Raw genomic sequence first — 7,243 nt, 5'->3', positions numbered from 1 at the left:
AGCCTTTATAATCATACTTAGGAGACCTGGGAGAACCCCCAGCACGCACGTGCGCGCGTGCACACACACACACACACACACACACACACACACACACACACAGAGAGCTCTCTGGTGAGCGGGGCTGCAGGTGACTGGCATGAAGAATTCTGAGAGCGCCGTCTTGAAGAAGGGTGGTCTTTGAGGCTAATCCTTAGGACAGCAGCTGCACTAATGGTCCCCTGAAATGGCAGCCACTGACATGCTCAGCAGCCTGGTGCAAACAAGATTTTTGGAGAAGTAGCAGTAGGATCATGGGGTCTGGACATCTGTGGTAAATAAACAAGGTCTTTGCAGGGATGCAGGATGAAGCCCGCCCACCCTGGGCTTAATCTCCCTCTGTCCCTCATACTCCCTGCTTCCTCTCTGTCCCCCGGATCCCCAAGTGGCCCAGTGCCCGTGAGTAAGGCCTGTCCACCTGCCCACTGGGACAGGAAGCGCCCAGCTGTTCCCGGCTGAGAGCCCAGCATGGCACTGTCTGCTTCTGTGGGAGGATGAGTCTGCCTCCATCTGGCCGACCTAGCTGCCGCCGCCGCCTAACAAGCTCTTTGTGGTTCCCTGGGCACGTCTCCTGGATGATCAAGAATAATCTCCTGAGAGTTTGATCCAAGCTGCCAAATCTCCTTCACCAGGTGAGGGGCTGTGATTCTGGGGGTGATAATGCCTTCAGGGGATTGTTTTCCAGCTCACCCTCAGGGCATGCTGAGCCCCCACAAATAACATGTGCCTCATCTGGTACTTCAACTCCCACAGGGAGGCTGGTTGGGTTTTGCATAGCTCTTTATGTTTTTTTTTCCCCCTCAGGGTGTGCTCGGGGCTTGCTCCTGACTCTGCACTCAGGAATCACTCCTGACAGGCTTGGGGGACTGTATGGGATGCCAGGGATTGAACCTGGGTCAGTTGTGTGCTGGGCAAGTGCCCCTACCCGCTGAGCTATCACGCCAGCCTTCCAGGCATTGCCCTTTGACAAAGGATGTTTCCATCTTGGAGCAAGACAACTGTATGGTCTCAGAGGGCCACAGCCCTAGGTCAGTGGGCGCCTGAGTGCAGTCCACAGTTAGCCCCATTCTGTGCTCGACCCTGATGACCTGGCGGCCATTGTAGTTGACAAGGTTTTTCTGGCATTGGGGGACTGCTGATCCTTCCTCCAGGGCTCCGCACAGATCAGTGAAATGAGGGGCATCCCTTTAGACCCTCTCTCAGTCCCTTCTAGAAACACTCTCCCTTCACCCCAGCTGTGCCTCCAGCCGCTCTGTCCTTACCTGCAGTGTGTAGTGGGAGAGACAATTCCTCAGTTGGCCCTTTTGTCTTCTCAAAGATGATGTCAAGGGCCTGAGAGACAATATAGAGCTAAGGCGCTTGCCACGCATGTGACCACTCGGGTTCCACCCCTGTCCCCACATATGTTCCCCTGAGCACCACCAGGGGTCTCAGAGCCGGGAATAGCCTCTGAGCACCTCTGGGTTTGGCCCCCAAACCCAAAATACAGAAACAAAAGCCAAAGAGGATCTCTAGAAAGCAAAGCTGACCTGAGAATCATAGGCCCAGGGAAGCTCCTCAGGAGAGCCCAAAGGAAGAGTCCTTCCTTCCAGTACATTCCACCCACTCCTGTCTTAGTGCCCAGGGACAGCAGCACCAGGGGTCCAGAGTCTAATGAGGGCTGGGAGGGGTCCGGAGCCCTCCCCCGCTGTGGGTATGCCCCCGCTTTTTGTACCCCAGCCCTCTTGGCTCAGCCTTACTTGGGGGCAGGATCCATTACCCTCATGTTCTCTGTGAGGCACCCACCAGGCCCTCTGAGAAGACGTGCCTGTAGCCTCACAGTGATCCTGAGCAGGCCTGAAGCCCTGACCCTTCCTAAATCCTCTGCAACAAACCTTTGTGTATTTTTTTTTCTCTTTGAGTCACACCCAGCAATGCTCAGGTGTTACTCCTGGCTCTGCACTCAGGAATTACTCCTGGCAGTGCTCAGGGGACCATATGGGATGCTGGGAATTGAACCCGAGTCGGCCACGTGCAAGGCAAACACCCTACCCACTCTACTAATGCCCAGGCCCTGCAACAAACCTTTGTTGAAGAATTGGGAAGGAGCAGCCTGGGGTGGGGGCAGGCGTCAGCGCTGTGCCAGGAGCCATGGCAACTGGCAGGGGTCCAGGGGCTTTTGGCCACTTCGGGCCTCTGTCCATGGTCCTTTGTACATCCCCCAGCACCACATATATTCTCCTGAGCACCACCAGGGGTCAGTCCTGAGCACAGAGCGGGGAAGAGCTCCCCAGCACCTCTGGGTGTGGCGGCTAAATCCAAAACAATCAAAAAACAAACTTTTCTCAAAAAAGTATTTTGAGAAAGAGCAGAACTGAGCTCAGAATGGCCCAGGAAAAGCCGCCCCAGATGCAGGAAGAAACCCAGTCTGGAGAGACTGGGCCTCTGCCAGGCACCCAGGCTGGCTCTGCTCAGTCCATCGGCGCACCCACCCCATCCTGCCTCGCCTTCCTGGCAAGGGGCCCTGCCTCCTGCCCACTCTCATCCAGCCTGGCCTTATAAGGCCTCCCACTGCGTGCACTGGGAAACGGGCTGTGCGCCATCAGCCTCCACTCGCTCAAGGTTCTAACCTCCGGTTTTCTTTCTTTTCTTTATTTCCTTTGGTCATGAAGAGAATGTTTCCAGGGGGCAGGGCGGTGGTAGGGTGGGGAGGGCATTTGCCTTGTACACAGACAATCAGGCACCCCAAATGGTCCCTCCCAAGCCTGCCAGGAGTGATTTCTGAGTACAGAGCCAGGATTAAGCTCTGAGCACCGCCGGGTGTGGCCCCAAAACCAAGAAAAGTAAAAGAAAATGTTTCCAGGTTGAGCCGAGATATGGGCTAGGGATTAGGAGAGGGTGGGCGGAAGGAAGTCAGGGGTTGAACGGGAGTGTCAGGGCAGATGAGTGCACAGATGTTCCCAGGTCCCTCCAGGGGCCCAAGTCTTGGTGTGAGGAGGAGGTGGAAGGTCATGGCATTAGGCCAGGGTCACACACAACTCATAAGTCACCCCTTTGGGGTCAGCCTCCAGGCGAGCCTCAGAGCTGCAGGAACTTGAGCCAGCCTAGCACCAGCAGCTTCTTGGGGGGTGGGGGCCACACTCAGCAGTGCTCAGGGCTGACTCCTGGCCCTGCACTCAGGGACCACTCCTGGCGGGGCTCAGGGGACCATACGGATGCCGGAGATCAAACTGTGGTTAGCCGCATGCAAGGCGGGCGCCCTGTCTGCCCGTCATCGCTCTGGCCTGGCCTCCTTCGAGAATTGGCCATGCTGCCATCCCCACATGAGGAGTGAGAAGGGAAACTTCTTGAATTGGTGACACTCGCAGTGGGCTCTTCTCCAAGCACCCCGTGTGTCCCATTGTCCTCTGGGATCAGAGGTGGGGCCACTGACCCTCAGAAAGTTCTGGAGCTAGGGAGGACCAGGAGAGGCTGAGCAGGAAGCTTCCAGGGACCCGTGGAAACTTTCCTGTACCAGCCCCTATGATACTGGATACTAGACTGAGACTCTCGTCCCCAGAGGGTGACACAAAGGGGTGGCCCCTAGCCTTACATTCCCAAAAGAAGGTCCAGTCAGGCTGGGTCTGGACCGCGGGGCCCTGGGGGCCCTTGGAGAAAGTGTGCCTCGAGGTGGCAGGAGTCAGGCCTGCCTGCCCTGATGTGCCTTGTTCCCTCTTCTGTCCTCAGGGACACTGAAGATGGATTTTCCTCTCAGATTCCCCTGACCTGGGAGGCGGGGTCACTTCCTCTGCTTCCCATCTCGGACAGGTCTGGCCAACTCCAGGGCCTTACTGGGTTCTGACACCAGAGGGCCAGTGCCGCAAGGGAGGTGCAGGGCCTGGAGGTCTTGGTGGGAAGGATTTGAGGAGCTAGAAAATAGACCATTCCCAAAGGGCCTGGAACCACCAGGCCAGGCCAGACTTGGGAGTAGGGTGGGGTGGGGGGCGTCTCACCCCTAGGCCAGGGGAGCATTGGTGTCACCGCCCTGCAGAGAGCTAGTGGGACAGCCACCGCCTCCTCCTCCCTGCATTCTCCTTCTGCTGGGGGTTGTGTCTGAGGTCAAAGGTCCCTTCAGGGGGTGCACTGCATGGAGGTGGGGGAGCACCCAGGCAGCCCAGGGTGGGGTGAGGGTTTTGGTGATAGACTGAGGGGCTTGGCACCCACCGCACTCACTACCTCCCCTAAATGGAAGTGCAGCCCTCAGGGCAGCTCTCAAGGCTCCTTATTCTGGTGTCAGCCTGGCTCTGAGGAGAGCTTTGGGATGTCAGAGGAGCTCCAAAGGACACTGGAGGGCAAGTACCATCATCATCATCACCTAAAGAATTTGTTTTGGAGCTGAAGAGACAGTGCAGTGCTCGAGGGAGTCTAGACTGCCGCACGCAGTGCTGGGAAGAACAGCCTAGAATCCCGTCCAGTGACTGCCTTGTCTCCAGACAAGTTACTGTCTTCCCACCCCCATCCCCTGTGACTTTTTTTGTGAGGGAGGGGCCTCACCTGGTGAGGCTCAGGGGTTACTCCTGGCTCTACACTCAGAGATCAAGCCTGGCAGGCTCGGGGTATACCATATGGGAAGCCGGGGATTAAACCTAGACTGGCTGTGGGCTAGACAGATGCCCTCTCCACTGTACGATTGCTCCTGCCCCCAGTGACTTTCTTTTTTCTCCTGGAAACAGATGATTTGGAGGAGCTGGCCTGCCTCCCAGGGCCCTTACAAAAGGATCCTTTGCTAGTTGCCAGGATGCCAGAGAGCAGAAGGGGTGCCCTCTTCCCGGCCTCCCCACGCCATCAGAAGCCGGGAGCCGAGAGAACACTGCTGGGAGGAGGCCCACTGCGCATGCCCAGCCCGCAGGATCAGGGGTGGCCTGGGTGCTCGCCACGTGGACTCCAGCAGGCCAGTTAATCTGCCACCCTTTCCTGTGAGTGACAGAAACTGGAAGCAAAGCAATTAGGATGAAAAAGAGGCCCAGCTGCTCGAGTCCAAAGGAAAATAAACAGTCAGGCCTGTGTGTATCCCAGTGCCAAGAGGGGCCATTCCTCACTGGGTGATTAGCGCCTCCACTGCTGGGCGCTGCTCGGCCCCTCCCTGCAGGCACAGGAGTCACGGCTCTCCGAACCGCTTCTCCCTTGTGCTGGGGACCCCAGGACTCCACACACTCAGGAGTCTCCCCTCGCCACTGCCACAAATGACACTCCTCTCTTCTTCTTCTCTTCTTCTTCTTCTTTTTTTCTTTTTGGATCACACCCGGCGATGCTCAGGGGTTACTCCTGGCTCTGCACTCAGGAATCACTCCTGGCGGTGCTCAGGGGGGTCATATGGGATGCTGGGAATTGAATCCGGGTCAGCCACATGCAAGGCAAATGCTCTACCCGCTGTGCTATCGTTCTGCCCCCCCCCCTTCTTAACCCCAAATGCTTCTCAGCAATTTTTCTTTGACCCAGGGCATCATTCATCCTGTTATCCAACACCCACTGTTCAAGCATTCAGGTATGCCTTACTGATTCATTTACTGATCCTTCCTCTCTCCCTCCCGTTGTTGGGGGTTTCCACACTTGACAGTGGAACTCCCTGGTAAAGAATAGTGTTTTTGTACACTTGACCCTGGAGATCACGCTTGGTCATGCTGCTGGCATCGCGCTGGGGCTGAGCCAGGAACTGAACTCAGGCTTATCAGGCAAATGCTTTGCCACAGAGCTGTCCCTACACCCCCCCCCCCACAAGTATTTCTGGGTTTTGTTTGGGGGCAGTACTCAGGAGTTAATGCTGGCTCTGTGCTCAGAAATCATTCCTGGCAATGCTTGGGGGGACCATATGGGATGCCAGGGATCAAACCCGGGTTACGCAAACACTTGCTTATCCAAGACAAGCACCCAGCAGTACCATCTCTCTGGGTTAACCAGTACATCTCTTTTTTAATTGCTGTTGGGGTAACATGGTTACACTTCCAACCTCCACCAAAGTGTCCACGACCGTCCACCTCTGTCCTTGTGTCACTTCTAGTCTTCTTCTTCTCCCTGTTCCAGATGGTCAGTTCTGTCTTCAGAAGTCAACGGTTACTTATCATCAGACACTGGGTTGTTCGGGTTCTCTATAGTTCACCTGTGCATGAGATCATTCAGCATTTGGCCCTCCTCTGACTTATTTTGCTGAACACACTCCATCGAAAACACCCCATGTTAAGAATCAAAGGCAATATTTCCTTTTTTCTTCCAGCTGCATGAGAGTCCAGTATGGATACAGATGCAGATTCTTCTCATTTGTCACCGGACTCTTAGGATGTTTCCATTGCTGTAAGCAGTGCACCATGAATATCAGCGAGTGAACTGTTCCCAATCATGCGAATATTTCTGTGCTCTTGGGGGAGATTCCAGAGAGCACCACTGCTAGGCTCTAGATGGAATTTTTGGACAGTTTCTCCATACAGTTTCCATAGAGGCTGAACCAGATGACAGTCCCACCACTGGTGAATGAGGATTCCTTGCATAAAATTCTTTGATTTTTCATTTTCAGGTTTTGGGTCACCCCTCCTGGCATAGTAACCCAGAGTTGCTTGGGGATCAGTCAGCCTCCTAGGCAGAGCATGAGCTCCAGCCCTTAAAGGTTCCTCCCTGGTCCCCCACCAATCATTTCTCTGGTCCTTGCTGTGTCCTAATCACTGTTCTAGGTCCTGGTGACACTGACGGGGACAAACAGAGGAAAAAACCTCCTCTCACGGAACTCAAGGTTAGTAGAGAACAGACCTTAAGCTAGTCAGGTTCTAACAAGTTCTAGCAAGACAGGTGATGCTGGAAGGGGCTAGGGAAAAGCAGAAAGGAGAGGGAGGGGGAGGGGAGAGGGAGGGAGAGGCATAAATGAGAGGCTCAAGGAGAGGAGAGCAGGAGGGGAAGAGAGGGAAAGGGGAAGGGAGAAAAAGGAAAGGGAGAGAAGCTAGAGGGAGAAGGGAGGAAGAGAAGGGAAGGGAAGAGGAAGGAGTGGGGAGAGGGTGAGTGAGAGAAGAGATGGGGAAAAGCTCTGGGCAGAGGCAGAGAGATTTCCAATCAGCTTTTTTTTGGTGGGGGGTCATACCCAGTGATGCACAGGGGTTACTCCTGGCTCTGCACTCAGGAATTACTCCTGGTGGTGCACAGGGGGCCATATGGGATGCTGGGAATCGAACCTGGGTTGGCCACATTGCAAGACAAATGCCCT

Source organism: Sorex fumeus, unplaced genomic scaffold (genome assembly GCF_029834395.1).
Source record: "Sorex fumeus unplaced genomic scaffold, SorFum_2.1 ptg000063l, whole genome shotgun sequence".
NCBI lineage: Eukaryota > Metazoa > Chordata > Mammalia > Eulipotyphla > Soricidae > Sorex > Sorex fumeus.
This window is presented reverse-complemented; position numbering follows the sequence as displayed.